At 37.2% G+C, this 20,405-nt stretch overlaps 1 protein-coding gene and 1 long non-coding RNA gene across 3 annotated transcripts in view; both read right to left on the reverse strand.

Annotated features, from left to right (window-relative positions):
* The window catches only part of MACROD2 (mono-ADP ribosylhydrolase 2), a 2,278,672-nt gene that overhangs the window by 2,000,425 nt on the left and 257,842 nt on the right, over positions 1 to 20,405 (reverse strand). The gene's annotated exons all lie outside the window — the stretch shown is intronic.
* Positions 6,531 to 12,285, reverse strand: LOC145532126 (uncharacterized). Its single transcript, XR_014073008.1, has 2 exons — positions 9,472 to 12,285; positions 6,531 to 6,964 (listed from the first exon to the last, which is right to left on the reverse strand). It is a non-coding gene; the product is annotated as an uncharacterized LOC145532126 (long non-coding RNA).

Genomic DNA, 20,405 nt, shown 5'->3' on the forward strand with positions numbered 1-20,405 from the left:
TAAGGTTCCATGTATTCAGGTTATAAGAGTAATGAGGAGTAATTTCTCTCTTAAAAATGTGAGGACCTGGAGGTTCCAGCCATTAACTACCATCACTTTGCAACTCTTTGGAGAAAAGGACTCCTCTGCAAGTGCCCTTTGAGCATACTCTTAAGTTGTTTTAATAGGAGGCCAGAAAAAAGGACAGACCTGTTCTTAAGTGTACTCTCATTCACTGGCTACTGGGAGATCTTTGTGCCAGATTCCAAACCCATCCCCAGCGTGAACACTGTGGCAATGCATTTACTTCCTGGGACGGGCCATCTACATACCGACACCACAACCTTATCGACGACACTTCCTCTTCCACTCACTCCTGGACGTGGTTTCCTAAGTATCGCCCCCAGCATATGCTCGTGGATTTAGAATTTTGCTTCTCTCCACATATGACTTAACCTGAGGTCAGGCTCTGACCTCACTCTCAGTGACTGAGGTGCCCTTGGGCAGACATCTTGTGTTCAAATCCTGACTCTCACTCTTCTAACTGTGTGACCTTGAGAAAGTTTCTTAACCTCTTCCTGCCTCAGTTTCCCCAGCTACAAAAAGGGGATAATAATATCATTAATGGGGGCTCCCTTGGTGGCTCAGGGGTAAAGAATCTGCCTGCCAACTAGGAGACCGATTCAATCCCTGGGTTGAGAAGATCCCCTGGAGAAAGGAATGGCAACCCATTCCAGTGTTCTTGCCTGTGAAATCCCATAAACAGAGGAGCCTGGCAGGCTACAGTCTGTAGGAGTAGCAAAACAGTTGAACACGACTGAGAGATTAAACAACAACAATATCAGTATCTCAGAGTATTCTGAAACATAAATGAATTGGTACTACAATATAAAGCAATTAGAAAAGAGCCTAGAGCATAGTGATGCTCAGCAAATGTCAACAAAGACTATGTTTAGATGTTCTAGTAAGTACAAGCTGCCTCCTTGCGGCCTAATCTGGCCCCTCCACAGGGATGTGTAAAAAGTGCAAAGTCTAGAAAGGTGTCATTTTTTTTGCCCTGGCTCTGTCTAGCATATGCTGTCACGGAAGTGTTCATCATAGACTTGATGTTGTTCTATATGGAATGTGCACAGAGCTTTCCTGAGCTTACATATGCTTGCTAATTTTCCTTACACAAAGACTAATGAAATGGGATATGTTCTAGAGCATGTTGTTTAAAACAGTCATGGTTTCCCATGAAAGAAGTGAATTGGGACAATCTACCCACTAAAGAGTTAAGTTCTTAACTGCTTTTGAGTCAGCAGTTTGTCTATTATACCTACAATTTTCCCAATGTCAGAAATCCCCAGAACTCTTGACCAAAGCAAATAACTGAACTGTCTTTTCTTTAAAACAGGCAATATCAGAGTATGTATCATGAATCTTCATCTGCATTCATCAACAAGGGAGAATAATAGCATGAGTGTCTAGGCAAATAAAAAAAGAAAGAAAGAAAACCTTTCCTAACATAGTTTAGACACATGTTTTCAATCAAATTAACCAGCTGACAGTCTTTATAGTGAATTTATAGATGAAAAAGTAAAAGACTGAAGAGAAACAGCTAAATGGTTAGCTAAAAAGACAGAAAGCAAGGGAATTATTAAGTTTCCGGTTAACTTCACTTTGTTTCAAACTGAATGTATATCAGTGTCACCGAAGATTAATATCCTGCCCTATGCAAAAGAATGTAAAAGCTGACAAGTTTTATCACAATAGATGCAGCATACAGATTATGGTCTGTATGTAAAATTCAGTTAATACAGTGAATTGAAAAAGTTTCTCTGCAGACTCTTAAGCTGAAGAGGAGTCCTCAGCATGTCTCCAAAGATGGCCCCCCGACAAGCCAAAACATACCATCAATATATATGAAGGCCAATGTACTTGATGTTTGGGGTCGTACATAGTTTCTTCAACTTAAGAAGAGGTTTCTTGCTAAAAAAAAAAAAAAATGTAATTCATGAAAGAGAGAGGAGATGAAGTTGTTTTTACTTGGTTTTTACTGTTTGATTTGAAAATTTAATAAAACAATTTAAAAAAAAATGGACAAAAATCCTTCTTTTGAAAGAAATGCTCTGAACATTAAGGATATGATTGTAATGAAAACTTGTGAGCTCATGTCGCTTGAATTAAACGAACTTTTTTACACTGCTTTACATGCTTGCAATAGGAAAGGTATATAATTTAGTTTTCTCCACTTAGTCATTACATAAAGCTCAAATTAATAGTATATGAGGGAGAAGGAAATGGCAACCCACTTCAATATTCTTGCTTGGAGAATCCTGTGGACAGAGGAGCCTGGAGGGCTGCTGTCCATAGGGTCACACAGAGTCGGACATGACTGAAGCGACTTAGCAGCAGCAGCAGTTCCATTTTCTATTTTTTCACAAAAATGACATCAGCTGGCCATTTTTAGAAGAAAATAATTGAATGATTAACACTTGAATGTTATCTGCTATCCAAGAGAACACTTTTACAGTTAAAGTAAATAAATTATTTAAATGCTTTATGTTATGTATATATGTGGCCAAAGTCTCCTTTAGAGCTACACTCACTGTCTCTAGAATAGACATGCATAGTTCTGCTGGCATATCAAGATTTCACATGGAAAGATCATTCTGATCCAACATGATTTAAAGTCAGGGTTATATGTATTTTTCAAACACTATATATAAAAAACAACAAGATATTTCTCAAAGTCTAAATTCTAAATTCATGTATTTCTATGCCTTTTTAGAATGCCTGATGTCCAGAAACGAAGTCTGTTATTTTTCTAAGTACTTAATATAGAAACAAAATAATTGTTAAAATAAATTGTTTAAAAAGAAACTTCTAAAAAAAAAAAAAAAAACCAGAAGGTAAATACCAATTGATTCTAGCCCAAATAGAAACTTTGGGGCCAAATTCAAGTCCAAATAGAAACTATGAGGAGTTAAAATTCTCATAACACATATATTCAATATATTTTAAAAGTACGGATAGGAAGCAATACTTACCATGTCATATAAGCCAAAGAAAGGGTAATAACAGACCATTAATTATGCATATGAGGTGGGAGGGAATCGGGTGATAAGATTACAAGAAGAATCAGATGATTGATGCTTTTTACATATTTATGAAGCTATATTTACAAACCAGGTAGTAACATCAATGTTAATGCTTTTTACTCGTCTCCTAACCAATGTATCTGAATGTTAACTAATTTTCAGTGTTCCAGAACTTCCAAAGACCTCAGTAGTTAATTTTTTTTCTCAAAAAAAGCCTGTCATGTATGCTTCAGTGAAAATTTCCTGAACATAAAGTTGGTTTCTCAAAGCATCTCAATTCTCCTGACCTATAATTTAGACTCTCTAGAGGACAAAAAGGCTTCCCTGGTAGCTCAGCTGTTAAAAGAATCTACCTGCAATGTGGGAGACCTGGGTTCAATCCCTGGTTTAGGAAGATCCCCTGGTGGAGGGCATGGCAACCCACTCCAGTATTCTTGCCTGGAGAATCCCATGGACAGAGGAGCCTGGTGGGAGACAGCCCATGGGATCACAAAGAGTCTGGCACAACTGACCGACTAAGCTCAGGGCACAAGAGTTAAAAGCAGATTGAGAAGAGGAAAACATAGGAAAATTTTAGTTCTGAAAGGCAATGTCTACTGCAGTTTTTCTCCTTTAGAGGGACTATGCCATATAGGAAATTTAGAAGAAAAAAGACAAGCTGCAAATTGACAACTGCCTTATCCTAAGTTACCAATAATAAAGATGAAGAAGACATAAAAGAAGTGGGAAAGACTGTAAGACTTCCCCAAAGAAAATTAATCAATGAATATTTCTATTATATACCGTAATACCTATATTCTAAATGGGAATTCAACTTTAATAAATAATATAGCAGATTTTTAAAATCATCATCAATTAACATGAACTTCATGAACAAGAAAGGATGAATAAAAGAATAATTTGGGAATAAAACATCCAATAATAAACAGATTTTAATGCTCTGATCAAGTGAAACAGTGAACAAAACCAACATGACAGAAACAGCCACTTTTTTTGCCTTTAGTATCTGATGCCAGTGTAAACTTAGGGATTAATTTTACTTTCAGTTATGGCTACCTTTTTCAAAATATAAAATTAAAATGGCCAACATTAGGGAAAGTTGAGAAAATGAGGGGAGCTATCTCAAAAACTTTATAATTGTTTCCTTTTTCTTTCTTTTTCTGCTACTAATAAATGTGGATGGTGGATATATGGTATTTTCAAAATCTTAGCATCTGACCGCGATAAAAAAATTTTGTGCATTCCCCTCTCAAATATTATTTCTATAGGAATATATAGGTTTTAGGGCTTCCCTCAAAGATCAGTTGATAAAGAATTTGCCTGTAGTGCAGGAGATCCGGGTTCAATCCCTGGGTTGGGAAGACCACCTGGAGAAGGAAATGACAACCCACTCCAGTGTCCTTGCCTGGAAAATCCCATGGACAGAGGAGACTGGTAGGCTGCAGTCCATGAGGTCACAAAGAGTTGGGCATGACTGAGCAATGAACTCTTTCTTTGTTTCTTATATAGATTTTATCCCTCTTTTAGGTGATACAGATTATGTAGGTTATAACCACTATTGTGCCCAAATCTTATAACCTTTATTCACTTAACGTCACAGACTGTATTCCTCAAACACGGCTGAGGTAAAATATCCCATCCACAAACCCCTCTTACAATGTGACTCTGACTCATGGAAAAGCAGGATCTATATGTTCCCTTCCTTTGAGTCTTGGCTGGACTGTAACTACAGTGGAAGTGATGATACAGCTGCTAGGGCTAAAAAGGTGACAGAGCTTTTGTCTGGTTCCTGTGGAATGCTTGCTCCTGGAGCTCCCCTGCCGTGCCATGAGTGAGGCCAGGCTGCCACAGAGAGGCCACATGGAAGGGGACCAAGGACTCCCTGAGCCAAAGAGGAGCGGCCTAGTTGACACCCAGCGTCAATTTAACAGCCATGTAGGAGAGTAGTCTTAGAAGAAAAGCTCTAGCCAACAGCTGAGTCGCCTTGGTGACGCAACTTAGAACAGAGAAGAGCCTTCTCCAACAAGCTCTGCCCACATTACAGAATTATATGTTAAATAAATTACCATTGTTTTTAAAGGTTTGGGATAATCTATAACACAGAACAGATAAGCAGGGAAGCAGATTTTGTAAGATTTAGTTTATATCAGTTTATACTATATTATAATCCAATAAATGCATATACGATGATTTAATTTGACAATTCTGAAAACTGGATATTTTGAGGGTTGTTTCCTACAGCTTTTCCTTGTACTTAAAAGAAATAAGTCAAATTTGCAAAGATTTAGGACATAAAAGACACCTATTTCTGAAACAGATCATAAGAAAACATTGGCTTTAATATCTCAACTGCCTAAAATAAAATTTCTAAAGCATCTGTTAAACTCTAGCAGAAATAATTTGAAGGAAAAAGATTAGCTTTCATCATTTAAAACTGCATGAGTTCCACCCTTAAATATGTATTTTAATTTTGTAAAATAACTATATTTTACTGTAGTCTTCTGACACAAAAAGACTAACTCTCCCCCAAAATATGACTATTTCAAAGACTATTTTGTCTTAATTTCTGGATCTAATATTTCTAAATCAAAATAAATATGAAACAGAAATAAAAATTCACCTGGCAGATAGTCTGGTGTGCATGCATGCTAAGTCTCTTAGTCGTGTCTGACTCTTTGTGACCCTATGGACTGTAGCCGGCCAGGCTCCTCTATCCATGGGATTTTCCAGGCAAGAATTCTGGAGTGGGTTGCCATTTCCTACTCCAGAGGATCTTCCTGACCCAGGGTTCAAACCCACATCTCTTAGGTCTCTGAATTGGCAGGTGGGTTCTGTACCTCTAGCACCACCTGGTAAGCTCAGAATTTCAAAGAGGGGGTCCAAATGCCATTCCATGATAAAGCACCAAAATGGTACTCTCAGACTCCAGAGAGTTATCCAATAATACAAATTCTGGCGCTCTCTCTCACTATCCATCTCCCCAAAATTCTCATTCAGTAGCTCTCAAAGATGTGAGTCCTTGATTGTTGATATTTTATCATACTCTGCCTTCCCAGACCCCCACCTCCAGAGGAGGTCTCACCTCCCCTTTACAGTTGATTCTTCAGCTGAGCTCTAAGTCCTGTGCTCCTGCTCTAGGGACACTTAGCTACCATGCTTAACTTCTCCTTCTGAACAGGTTTATGGTTTAATTTTACTTTTACTGTAATTTCTCACATGCCACTAACTCTTTCAAGTGTTCACAATCTTTGATTTTAAAAACAACTCTATTGCCCTCATTCCTCTTCTGGGTTTTATTTTATTTCTTACATCCGTTGTCTTGCCTATTTTTTCAAATAAACGTACAAAGCCTTCTACTTCCACTTCTTGCAGTCTAATTTCTCCCCCAACTCCTTTGCTGCCACATCCAGAGACTCGTTTTCATGTTCCTTCACTTGTCTGCTGCAGCATCTCCTTTTTTTCTTGAAATTTTATTTGTGTAGCTTCCATAGCACCCTGCCAACTCAGCTTTTTTGTTAACCTTTTGGATCTCTTTCCTGCTTTAGTCTCTTAATGATGCTTCTTCCGCTGTAAAGATAACCTCCTAGTATGCCAAGCAGAGTGGACTTCTCCTCCACAGACTGCCCTTTGAGATCATCCATTCTCCTAACTTCTGTGATATGACTCCCTAATCTTTATCTCTAATCCTAATTTATTCTGATATTATACCTATGTCCTTCACCACTAATTAGATGTTTACTCTTAAATTCCCTAACATCACAATCGAAGTGCTGAAAAATAACATTATCTTCCTTGCCACCTATGTTCCTCCAGAAACAACAGAAACCCTTGATTTATTCTATTATTTATAACCTACTCAGTTCAGTCACTCAGTCGTGTCCAACTCTTTGCAACCCCATGGACTGCAGCACACCAGGCCTCCCTATCTATCACCAACTTCGGGAGCTAGCTCAAACTCATGTCCATCAAGTCGGTGATGCCATCCAACCATCTCATCCTTTGTCATCCCCTTCTCCTCCTGCCTCCAATCTTTCCCAGTATCAGAGTCTTTTCCAATGTGTCAGTTCTTCCCATCGGGTGGCCAAAATATTGGAGATTCAGCATCAGCATCAGTCCTTCCAATGAATATTCAGGACTGCTTTCCTTTAGGATTGACTGATTTGATCTCCTTGCTGTCCAAGGGACTCTCAAGAGTCTTCTCCAACACCACAGTTCAAAAGCATCAATTCTTTGACACTCAGCTTTCTTTCTACTACTATTAGGTGATATTTGAAGTAATTTTCAAATAAAAGTATAGATCTGAAATACACATAAAATGTTAATTTATGTCATGAGAGGGTGTAAGTAAGTATGCAGAAATAACTTACTAACCAATCTTTGAAAACACTCTGAAAAAGAAAAAATATTTCAAAGCATCTATGATTATATAGATATGTACATATATATACAAATATATTACAAATATCAGAAAAATCAGTTCCATTCCAAGTTTTTTCAGCAAATCTTGAATCTCTGAATTATATTTTCTTTCACATATTCTGAGTACCAAGATATGCATAATTATGTGAAATTAGGACTATGGCAGTTTTAATGGAAAAAATTCAAAATCACTTAAGTTAAACTTTGATTTTATATATTTTTAATAATATGTAAAAATGTACATTTCAATTGAGGTACAAAATATTCTAAAGTCAGCTGTCAGATAAGATTACAATTTTCAAAGGAAGTATCTAAAAACTTTAAGACTATTAAACCCTTTGTCTATACTGTTTTAAGAGTCAGTATTTGGAGATTAACATAATAAAGACCCAGGAGTAGATTCTGGGGAGAGCTTCTCCGGGTGGTGAAGCTCCAACTCCTAATAAAAGGGAGGGGTGTGTGGGTGTCTGCTCCTTGCCTCTCAGTTTTACATATGGCCCCCAAAGTTGCAGAGTGACAGGGTATTCATGGCGTCTGACTTCACCTGGAGAATGCAAAAAGTGAGAGAGGGATTATTCATTTGCTCTGATGGCAAGAATTGTGCAATGGAATCAGCCTGTTCTCCTAGAAATTTTTTGATTGAAGAATGTGTTTCCCATGAGCCACGCATGGACCACGTTTGAGAGAGTGCTGGTGTGGAGTCATGAGAACTCTGATTCAAGAGAGCCACCTCGGAAGAATGTGAGGACTTGGGAGAAACTGCAGGTGTCACCACCAGGTGCATACGGACCTACCAGCCAGAGTCAGGGTATATGTACTTCCCTTTGGCGAAGGGGACAGAAGATGAGTAAGAAAGAGCCCACGAGAAAGAATCGACTTTAAACATGACTTCAGTTTAAAACAATACTAGTCAGGTAAAAACTTTTATTGTTCTCTTATCTCTTCTTTGGACTTCCCTGGTAGCTCAGACAGTAAAGTGTCTGCCTACAATGTGGGAGACCCGGGTTCAATCCCTAGGTCGGGAAGATCTCCTGGAGAAGGAAATGGTAACCCACTCCAGTATTCTTGCCTGGAGAATCCCATAGATGGAGGATCCTGGTAGGCTACAGTCCATGCGGTTGCAGAGTCATATACGACTGAGCAACTTCACTTATCTCTTCTTTACCACTTCTCACAGCTGGCCCTGACCTTCTTCCCCACAAACAGGCAACTGCCCTGCAATACATCCAGTTTGGAAGAGAAAAGAAGCTTCAACTTTCAATCAGGTTTGCAGGTTTGATTATTACACAGAACTGCTAGACTAGTAAGTACTGAATTGAGACTATTTGTGATGTAAGACTATACATATACGTGTTCTATCACTACCTAAGAGTGACCTGAAAAGTCACGGACTTACATGAGCTCTATCGAAGACCCAGGGGAAACTGGGCCTACTGAGGAGAGAGAATGTCATGACTATACACCACAGATTCTGTGGTCAAAGAGAGGTTATATACTCATACTTGCATGCACACTCACACGTGAGAAATGCATATAAAATGACATTGTGGTGTTAATTCTTCAAATTTCATCTAATAAATTTTGTATTTCAAATTTTGGTTAAGATACATTATGAAAATATGATGTACTTTAAATGCATTTCAAAGAAATTTTAAAGCTCAAAATTTTCATTTTTAAAATATGAGAATTTGTAAAAGGCTTTATTATCAAGTATTAACTGCCCCTCCGTTAGAAAAGAAAGAAAACTAAATATGGGATTCAATAGATAAATTATCTTGATTGATGAAATGAACACACTCAAGTTGTATTTTAAAATAATATTTGTGAAAGCAAGTCCTGAGACAGATAAGCAAAACTAAGGAGTCCTTTTCAGAGAAGGCAATGGCACCCCACTCCAGTACTCTTGCCTGGAAAATCCCATGGATGGAGGAGCCTGGTAGGCTGCAGTCCATGGGGCCACAAAGAGTCGGACACAACTGAGCAACTTCACTTTCACTTTTCACTTTCGTGCATTGGAGAAGGAAATGGCAACCCACTCCAGTATTCTTGCCTGGAGAATCCCAGGGACAGGGGAGCCTGGTGGGCTGCCGTCTATGGGGTCGCACAGAGTCGGACACGACTGAAGCGACACAGCAGCAGCAGCAAGGAGTCCTTTTTAGAAAAGACTTTAAATAATTTATAGAAACAGTATAACAAAGGTATTCCCGTGAGAGATATTATTTGAAGAATAGCTTTACTTCTGTTTTTAAGAATCCCAACCACCCCATCCATTCAAAGATATGTGCTTTCTTATCCATCTCAGTGGAATGATTTATAATCCCATCACAGGGCTTAATTTCCTCTCACCAAGTCCATGGCATACACAGCAACAGACTATGGAAACAATTCATTAGACAGGCTTACACTGGGGCTTGTTTGTATTACCAATACTTTGAGAGAACGAATTTAGATGAGATGCAAAATAAAAAGGCATATCATGGACAAATTGAGGGTTAACCATTCAAAACACTGATAGTTGTATACTTTGTGATACATAGGAGATAGCAACCTATAACAGTTACTGAAGAAAAATATTTAACACTTGCAATTTTATCAATGGTTATATTACATTAGAAAAAAAGGAAACTTTCACTATCACATTTTAAACACCAGGTAATCCTACTTTACTGATTTTTTTGCAACAACCCTTCAGAGGGTTTTGCTGTGCAATGATAATTTTCACAGATATAACTATTTTTGATGACTAATCTTTTTCTCTTATGTTGAACAAGTTTGTGTAATAATACTTTTTGACTCTTCTCATATTTTCGTGTAGCTAATTCATTCAAATATACGGAAAATAGTTTTATTGTTTCTTCTTTTTCCCTAACAACTAATTATACAGTATGTGGGTTGTCAACCTTCCTTCTTTCTTCTTTAGCTTTTCTATTTATCTTTGAAATTTCCATCAGCATTCCCAACACAGAGGACAAGAACATCTGTGTACATGTTTTCACTCCACTATGTAACTTCTTCAGTGAACAGGAACAATATATTTATAATCTTCATCACTCTTTGCTCAATGCTTTACACAAATTACATTCCAAATGCGTATTTGATGATTACTCTAAAGCACAAGGCCGTTTTCTTTCTGGACCCGAACCCCAGTCCTTCCAGACTCAGCATTCCCACTCCTAAATATCTCCCTGGACTTCTGACCATTACCAGCAGTGACACCCTGATGGTGCTACCTTCTGTGTCCTTTCCAAGGTCTGCATCGTAACATTAGGTTCCTTCATCAATAATGGTCAATTTCCTAAACTTCGAACAGACTCTCTGAGGTGAGTCTCTCTACCAACAGTCTACTTTGCAACCTTCCTATGAGTCCATGCTACAATCCAGTAGACTGTTCCCCAAATGCCTGGTCAGATTCATCTCATCCCAAAGCGAAGAATGCCTACAGAAAGGCATTCTGTATCCTTCAATGAATGGAGGATTTTTACCAGCCTCATTTCCTAAACTTATTTATGATTCAGGCAGATGTATTCCTCATTATATTTAATCAGTTAAATCTTTACAGATCTCATTCATTTATTTTGTTGTTGGCTGCCCTGGCTCTGTGCTGCTGCCCAGGCTTTCCTCTGGATGTGGAGTGGGGGTGGGGGGAGGGGAGAGTTTGGGGGGGCAACTCTCTAGCTGTGGTGTACAGGCTTCTCATTGCGGTGGCTTCTGTTGTTGCCGGGCACAGGCTCTAAGGTGTGTGGGCTCCAGGAGTTGAGGCCCCCAGGCTCTAGAGAACAGCCTCAATAGTTGTGGGTGTGGGCTTAGTTGCTCTGCAGCATGTGGGATCCTTCCAGACCTGTGAACTAGTGTGTCCTGCATTGGCAGGGGGATTCTTTGCCACTGTGCCACCAGGGAAGCCCTAAAACATTACTTACAGGGTATTTACAGCATCAAATATGGAACACAAAATTGAACTCCTTCTATTTCTTAATTATATTTTATGAGTTTTTCTGTCCAGATCAGAAAACAATTCTTTTAGATTCTCAGAAATAATTGACTAAAATAAATCATACAGTTAGTACTATCTATTTATTGTGGCCCTCAGCCTATAAAAGTTTCTATACAAATAACTTATTACAGACATTTTTACTTTTAAAATTTATAACTTCCAATCTAAAAGATTTTTTTAAGGAGAAATTTTTTCCCACAAAATTTTTTCCCAATGTTTCCCATATTTTCATGTATCTATTCACACTAAACTCCAACTCAAGAATCTAAAAATTCCACCACCAAATGGCTCATTTGATAAGATGCACAGTCTTAACACTGTTGGAAGACTATCTTTAAAAAAGATAATGCACAACTGCAGGTCTCTATACTTATCAAGCATATTACTATAAAAGTACACAAGGACAACTTTTTAAACACAAGTTTCTTCAAAAAAATGTTTCCATCTTACTTCTGCCTATTTCATTTCAAGGTAACTTTTCTATTTCAAAGTTTAGTTATACTGCCAACATGTTTAAAATTCCAGAACTGCCATTCTATGTTCCCAAACCTACTGCTATATATTTTTCAACAAGAGATCACTATCCTACAGAAAGCATCCTAAATTGAAAAATATTCTTCAGAACAAAAAAAGTTAGAATATTCAATACTGGAGACTGAAGAGCTACATGTAATCCAATACACTTCTTAAATGCTTTGTTATAGGCTGAACTCATTGCATTTCTATTGACTCAAACTATTTCATTTGCATCACTGTAGTAAATTTGCAGACAGAAACCATAAGAGTGACAACTTTTTACAGAAATTTATACAGAAACTATACTACAAAAAGTTTAAACAGAAAATATATTGGATAGATCTCATACTATTGGTCTTAACAACCGTGTATTCAGGATTTACAACATGCCAAGTATTCTATCAAGCACTTCCTAGGTATACTACTTGAGTGTCATAGAAACTCAGTGTTGTAGGGATTATTGATTCCATTTTACAGATGAATGTGCTAAAGCTCAGAAAGTAAAAAGTGCAACAAATGCAAAACAATTACTAAAGAAATGTGAATTTAAACTAACATCAGTCTGATGTTGTTCAGTAGCTAAGTCGTGTCCAACTCCTTGTTACCTCATGCACTGCAGCACACCAGACTTCCCTGTCCTTCATTATCACCCAGAGTTTGCTGAAATTCATGTCCACTGAGTTAGTGATGCCATCTAACCATCTTATACACTGCTGTCCCCGTCTCCTTTTGCCTTCAATACTTCCCAACATCAGTGTCTTCTCCAGCGAGTCAGCTCTTTGGATCAGGTGGCTAAAGTATTGAAGCTTCAGCTTCAGCAACAAACCTTCCAATGAATACCCAGGGTTGATTTCCTTTAGTATTAACTGGTTTGATCTCCTTACAGTCCAAGTGACTCTCTAAGAGTCTTCTCCAGCACCACAACTCAAAAACATCAATTCTTTGGCACTCAGTCTTCTTTATGGACCAATTATCACATTGGTACACGACTACTGGAAAAACCATAGCTTTCACTACACAGACCTTTGTCAGCAAAGAGACATCTCTGCTTTTTAATATGCTGTCTAGGTTTGTCACTGCTTTCCTTCCAAGGAGCAAGTGTCTTTTCATTTCACAGCTGCAGTCATGGTCTGTCTGCAATGATTTCAGGGCCCAAGAAAATAAAATCTTTCACTGCTTCCACTTTTTACCCTTCTGTTTGCCAGAAAGTCATGGGACCAAATGCCATGATCTTAGTTTTTTTTTAATGCTGAGTTTCAAGCCAGCTTTTTCACTCTCCTCTCTCACCCTGATTAAGAGGCTGTCCAGTTCCTCTTCACTTTCATTAGAATGGCATCATCTGCATATCTGAGGTTGTTGATATTTCTCTCAGAAATCTTAATTCCAGCTTGTGATTCATCCAGCTGGGAATTTTGCATGATGTACTCTGCATAGGAGTTAAATAAGCAGGGTGACAACATACAGCCTTATTGTACTCCTTTCCCAATTCCGAACCAGTCAGTTGTTCCATGTCCAGTTCTAACTGCTGCTTCTCAGGAGACAGGTAAGGTGACCTGGTACTCCCATTTATTTAAGAATTTTCCACAATTTGTTGTGATCCACAGTCAAAGGCTTTATCGCAGTCAATGAAGCAGAAGTAGATGTTTTTCTGGAATTCCCTTGCTTTCTCCATGACCCAACTAATGTTGGCAATTTGATTTCTGGTTCCTCTGTGTCTTCAAAACCCAGCTTGTACATGTGGACATTTTCAGTTCAGGTAATGCTGAAGCCTACCTTGAAGGATTTTGAGCATAACCTTGCTAACATGTGAAATGAGCGCAGTTGTATGGTAGTGTGAACATTCTCTGGCATTGCTCTTCTTTGGGATTAGAATGAAATCTGACCTTTCCCAGTCCTGTGGCCACTGCTGAGTTTTCCAAATTTGCTGACATACTGAGCCAGTCTGATGCCAAAGTCTTAACGTCTAAATTATATTGCTTTCTTAAATCCATATTACTCCACAGTTATTGTATTAAATGAAGACACTGTGGAAATATAAAATGTCTAAAATTTCACAATATTGAATTACTTTAATGTTGCTCTACATCAATAGCCATTCTCTTGGCTCCTTCCACAGTTGAGCATCTTAAGACTTTGGCTCAAGATGACCAGAAAATCACTGGATAGGATGTAGGGCGTATTAATTATCACCATTTCAATGGGATACAGAATTATAAAAACGAAGACTTTGCAGACACAGGGCTTAAAAATGCTTGGGCTTTGTTAGACAACAGGCATACATGATAACGGTACATTCTCTATATAAAATAATAATGTACTGTCTATTAAAGCAATTTCAGAAGTGTGCACATAAAACAGAGAATGCAAGCTGACCATTCTAGGAAACTCCTACAGCCAACTGTAACAGAAGTTCTTTTTGCCAGAGTACAAGTGCCCAAGGAGCTGCCAAATGGTTTGCATTTATGTTCTAGGTGAAGAAATTTTAGTTCTCTGTTGGATCACCTCTCTAGATAATTTAACTTTTCTTCTCTTACTCTCACCCCCTTCATGTAGCAACACTGGCACTACTCTCATCTGTCATAAAAAGGAGGGCCTTTCATACTTGGTCCTAAACAAATAGATAAAGTAAGTAAGTAACCAGCTCTGAAACATAGCAACCAGCCCACCAGGTATGTGGAAACTGGTAATGTCAGTTTATCTACCTATCTTAAGAGTGTTGGCCATTTAAAATAAGACAAGTAAGCTGGTTTATAAATAAAACAAGCAGGGAAGGTAGATCTGTAATTTTCATAATAAGACAGAACTTTCAAATCTTTTATCCAATCATTTAGCTGGCAGTGCCAGCAAAAATACAAGTTCTTATGATATATTCTAGACTTTGCAAAGTCTCAGATCTAGGATGCAGTAATTTAAAAAAAGAAAGAAAAGAAAAAGAAACATAATAAATTTAAGCATCATTAAAGTTTTCTGCCTGATAGAAAACATATATCAGAGCCCATTTGACTCCTTAAAAAAGAAATCAATTTCCTTTTTTGATATATTTTTCAACAATAACAAGTTATAATAACAAGTAATAACAAGTGGTCTCAAGTTTGAATGAGACTGTCAATTCCAGAAAGAATAACTGACTGACTTATCCAATGGGCTAAAAAGTTAGCAGCAAGGTTGGAATTAAAAATTAGCCCCCTGGTGTCTTCACATTTACCTACTATGTCTAACAATATGGCTAGCAATTATTGGTAAGAAAGAAAGAATAAACATGTAGCACTGATATGTAGCAAGTGATGGAAAGTTCTTGAGATTAAGAAAATTGTATTCCATGAGACAAATCCAAATAGTGAGAGGTTTCAAAACATCCAGTAAGTGTATTTGTTGATCACCCACTAACCTTTTTATCCTACTGTGAACCCTAGTATCATCCCTTTCAACTATCAATATAGTTTCTTTTTTAAAAGTTTCAGATTACTCTGGCATTGTATAAAGGAAGAACTTAGGAAAAATCTGCAGGAAATATTCACCTATCACCAATGTTATCAAAAGTCAGGGACATAAGATCAACTGTTTCCAATATCCAGAAAGTCAATAACAACAACAACAACAAAAAATGTGTCTCATTTGGAAATGCAATCAGCCAACTCTTGGGTCATCTGGTGGTTGATGATCCAACCTGCTGGGGATATTTAGGGCTCCTTGCTTCTTTCTGTTTTCTCCCCAGATGCTCATATTTTTTCTTATTTTGGAGTTATTAGTTATCTTCATCACAGGATGGAAGAAGAAAAATTTGTCAAAATCAAATTAGTAAATTTTACCTTTTTGAGAAAAGTACAAATAGTCAACTTACAAAGAAAAGTTGTGTTATTTCCTTATTATTTTTAAGATTATACTATCTGTGTTAAATATTTCAGCCACCTTCCATTGATAATCACTAACTACCTCTTGATATTTTTTTGGTCTACTTCATCAGTTATATTTTTGAGTTGATCATTCTGATTCTCTCCTTACAACATACAAACACAAGACTTCACAACACCAATATAACTAGGGCTTCACCATTTGCTTTTTTAAAACTTTTTATTTTATATTGGAATATAGTTGATTAAAGAGTTATACATATACATTTATCTATTCTTTTTCAAAGTCTTTTCCCATTTGTTTTGTTACATAATATTGAGCAGAGTTCCCTGTGCTTTAACAAGCATATTTGAGGAGAAGCTTATAGGTATGGTAGGAGAAAAACATTTGATTAAAATTCAAACACAAAAAAGGGCAAATGAAAAACTGGAAATGAAGAAAAAGAAAGTTTATTCAAAAAACAAAGAACACTGAGCTTAAATGGCATGTTGAAGTGCAGAATAAAATAAATAAATAAAGCAGACAATTACAAAACAAACACACTCACAACTCTCTAAGATCTTAGAAAAACCTTTCAGTCACATTGGTAATGCAATGGTGGCACCAGTGTTCACAAGGCAGAGGAAGTGTGCACTTCCTGGGGAGCAGCACACTGATAGTAATTTTCATGGTTCAAGTCTGAGGAAGCCAGATGATAATGACTGCTGAGAATTTTAAGCTCCAAAGATCTTGACTTGACAGGACGAAAATGAGAAATCAAATTTAACTAACATCAAGCATCATGTGTGTTGTCAACATTTACTGTAAATTTCTTTCCTCAAGTATCTTATCCTGGTCTTCTCCAGCTGGAGCTTTTGGTTGCAAAATTCTGCTCTGTTCTCTGTAAGTAGGGACTGGCTACAGTTAGAAGAATTGGCAATACTTCCCACCTCAGAATGACAAGAAACCAGTGCAACCATTTAGTTTTCATTTAAAATGTACCTTTAACTTTCAAGTCCAAATTCTCTGTAACTTCACTGGATGGTTTTGTACACTTTTGCCATATCAATATAAAGAGAACTTAAATTTCAAATCACTTCCCATAGAAACTTTATTGTCAAATTTACTTTTAATGTTGAAAATAGGAAAAAATATTTTAAACATCATCTTTTTCTAATGTGTGTTTCAAACAAAACAAAATTTTAAAAATATTGCATCATAAATTACGATCTCCTTTAAAGATAGATTCACTGAATTATAAAATGAGCTAATTATGTAAGTCCTCTTTTAGTGCTGTGAGGTGGGGAGCTGGGAAAGGGAGTGACGAGGTAATAAGAAGTTAGGTCAAACCATTAATTTGAGTATATAGGAGAAAGACACTGGAATTAAACTTGAAGTAGTTCACTGTTCAAAATAATCTCTTTCAGAATGGAATACATTAATCTATCAAACTTAAACTATTTTATTCTGCATTTTTCAATATATTTACTAGGTTTATGGTTCAAAAAGCCTCTTAATCCTCCAAACAAATAAACAAATCACACACAAACATAAATGTAAAAAATTATACAAATGTGTCTGCACTGGCATGGAGTAAAACATTAAAGAGTATGCAGTAGGGGATTAAACTAGAGAGATTGGGAATAAAGGGTATGGCATCAACAACCTCCGATATGCAGACAATACCACTCTGATGGCAGAAAGTGAAGAGAAACTAAAGAGCCTCTTTAAGAGGTTGAAAGAGGAAAGTGAAAAGGCTGGTTTGAAACTCAACATTAAAAAAACTAAGATCATGCATCCAGTCCCATCACTTCATGGCAAACAGAAGTGGAAAATGTGGAAGTGGTGACAGCTTTTATTTTCTTGGGTTCCAAAATCACCGCAGACCATAACTGCAGTCATTACATGAAAAGACGCTTGCTCCTTGGAAGGAAAGCAATGACAAACCTAGACAGCATATTAAAAAGCAGAGATGTCACTTTGCCAACAGAGGTCTGTATAGACAAAGCTATGGTTTTTCCTGTGGTGGTGGTAGTTTAGTCACTAAGTCCTGTCTGATTCTTGAGACCCCATGGACTATAGCCCGCCAGGCTCCTCTGTCCATGGGATTCTCCAAGCAAGAATACTGGAGTGGGTTGCCATTTTCTTCTCCAGGTTTTTCCAGTAGTCATATGGAGATGTGAAAGTGAAAGTCGCTCAGTCATGTCCGACTCTTTGCGACCCCATGGATTGTATGCTGCTGCTGCTTCTGCTGCTGCTAAGTCGCTTCAGTCGTGTCCAACTCTTCGCGACCCCATGGACTGCAGCCTACCAGGCTCCTCTGTCCATGGAGTTTTCCAGGCAAGAGTACTGGAGTGGGTTGCCATTGCCTTCTCCCATGGATTGCATAGTCTCTGGAATTTTCCAGGCCAGAATACTGGACCAGGTAGCCTTTCCCTTCTCCAGGGGATCTTCCCAACCCAGGGATCGAACCCAGGTCTCTTGCACTGCAGGCAGATTCTTTACCAACTGAGCTATGAGGGAAGCCCATGGATGTGTACAGATGTGAGAGCTGTATTATAAAGAAGGCTGAGCATTGAAGAATTGATGCTTTCGAATTGTGGTGTTGGAGAAGACTCTTGAGAGTCCATTGGACTGCAAGGGGATCAAATCAGTCAATCCTAAAGTAAATCAACCTTGAATGTTCATTGGAAGAATTGTTGCTGAAGTTGAAGCTCCAATACTTTGGCCACCTAATGCAAAAAGATCTACTCTTTGGAAAAGACCCTGATGCTGGGAAAGACTAAAAGCAAAAGGAGAAAATGGTGGCAGAGGAGGAGATGGTTGGATGGCATCACTGACTCAATGGACATGAATCTGAACACACTCCAGGAGACAGCGGAGGACAGAAGAGCCTGGCATGCTGCAGTCCATGAGGTCACAAAGAGTTGAACACAACTTAGATACTGAAAAACAACAACAACAAGGAGAGAAGGGAAATAATCCACTTTTATGCATACATATTTGGAGTGTTTTAATTTACTACAAAAGCATGTGATTTTTTATAATAAATAAAAATGGGGTTTAAAAAAAAAAAACATGTTTAAAAGAAAAAACTAGGGAATTCCCTGATGGTCCAGTGGTTAGCAATCTGCACTTTCACTGTCAAGGGCCCAGGTTCAATCCCTAGTTGGGGAACTATGATCCCTCAAGCTATGTAGCCAAAAGATAAAAACAAACTAAAACAAAAGAAGTGTTCATCTATTACAAAAGATTTTAATAAAAGAAAAAATAAAACCAAAGTTTTAGAAGAATACATAGAATAAATTTATTTATACGTTTAAGTAGGAAAGACAGTACATAAAATCCAGCAGCAGTCATAAATGCAAAAGACAATAATCACAATAACCTGAAAATTTAATTCTGCATTAAAAATGTCATAAAAAATGAAAAACAAGAAAGCATAAACTAGGAAAATATCTTCCTCATATATGACAGATAAAAGACTAATTTCTACAATGCACAGAGCATACAAAATCAAGAAAAAATCATGGAAAGAAGAAAGGCTGTGGATCAGCAGGTCACTGCAAAATAAAACAAATAGTCAGGAAACACGAAACATGATTAATCTCACATCCACCAAAAGAAATGCAAATCAAAATGCCAATAATACAGACAGACAGATGGAACAATGTAACAGAAATAAAGTAACAAAGTACAGAAATAAAGCGAATATACACAGTCAACTGCTTTTTGACAAAACGTATCCAAACCATGTAACAGGGAAAGAATAGTGCCTTCAGCAAGTAGTTCTGGGAAAACTAAATGCCTACAGGGGAAAGAATGAAACTAAACCTGTATCTTACAATATATATAAAAATTACCTCAAAGAACAAAAATTACCTCCATGAACAAAGGTTTAAACACAAGACCTAAAGTGATAGAACTCTTAGAAAAAAACATACAGGAAGATCTTCATAACTTTGGATTTGGCAATGGATTCTAAGATATAACAGCAAAAACATGAGTAGAAAAAGAAAAAAATAAATTAGACTTGATAAACATTAAAAAGTTTTGTACATCATTATCAAGAAAATTAAAAGAAAACCTATAGAATGGGAGAAAATATTTGTAAGTCATATATCTGGTAAGGGTCTACTATCCAGAATACACAAAGAACACATATAACTTAACACAAAACTCAATTTAGTTTGAATAAATATTCCTCTAAAAAACATATACTTCTATTTGGTCAACAAGCACATGAAGAGATGCTCAGTATCATTATTCGTCTGGGAAGTACAAATAAAACAGCGATTCTGCAACTATGAATATAGTCAAAAATGGAAAACAGATGATTAAACAAATACCTGTACACAAATGTTCACAGCAGCACTGTTCATAATTGCTAAAAGGTACAAACAGTCATCATCGAATGAATGGAAAAACAAATATGGTATACCCATATGACAGAATATTATTCAGCCACAAATGAAGTCTTGATACACACTACAATGTGGATGAGGCACAAAAACCTTATGCTCAGGCATGAAAGCTATACACAAAAGGACAAATATCATGATTCCACTTACATAAAACACCTAGAA

The sequence above is a fragment of the Giraffa tippelskirchi genome, chromosome 13 (assembly GCF_054371585.1).
Source record: "Giraffa tippelskirchi isolate mGirTip1 chromosome 13, T2T-mGirTip1v1.2.pri, whole genome shotgun sequence".
Taxonomy (NCBI): Eukaryota; Metazoa; Chordata; class Mammalia; order Artiodactyla; family Giraffidae; genus Giraffa; species Giraffa tippelskirchi.